Raw genomic sequence first — 724 nt, 5'->3', positions numbered from 1 at the left:
TTGTGCAAGATGGATTAAAAATTGCTCATGATGCACTGGATAAGATTAGGACACTTGACTTATTGAGTATTCCAATTACTACGGTTGCATCGGAATCTGCCTTTAGTATTGGAGCTCATGTCATTAACAAATATAGAAGTCGAATGTTGCCAGAAAATGTTGAGGCTGTGATTTGTACTCGCAATTGGAATAAAGGCTTTGTTGATGGTAATTACATTGTTAGTTACTAATTTAATATTTATATGACATTTAAGTATTTATATCTTGTTCTAAATTCGGGTATTCTTCTAATTGTAGGTGAAGGCGAAAGTGAAGATGTGAATCCTCAAGGTGCTAGGCGAGGCGGTGTTTCAACTTCTGGATCAGATTCAAATTTTGTTGATTTAGAAGTTGATAATTAATTTATGTGTGTTGATTTAAGGTTTTTTTGGGTATCTTGTTGATTTATGAATTATGTTGTGTTTTGTTTTAATTATAGTAGGATTTATGTGTGGATTATATGTTTGTTTTGTTATTATTATGCAGTTATGTTTGAGACTTTGAGACTTATTATTTGTTATGTTATTTTTATTATTGTTAATTTCAATCAAAAAAGTTATTATGGTTAATTATAATTTTTTTATGGATTAATAATTAATTTAGAATATTACTCTATATATTAAAAAACTAATTCGATGAAATAATTTTATTATAAAATAAAATAATTGTTAGTTCTTAGTGCGTT

The sequence above is a fragment of the Arachis ipaensis genome, chromosome B01, assembly GCF_000816755.2.
Source record: "Arachis ipaensis cultivar K30076 chromosome B01, Araip1.1, whole genome shotgun sequence".
In the NCBI taxonomy this organism is placed as follows: domain Eukaryota; kingdom Viridiplantae; phylum Streptophyta; class Magnoliopsida; order Fabales; family Fabaceae; genus Arachis; species Arachis ipaensis.
This window is presented reverse-complemented; position numbering follows the sequence as displayed.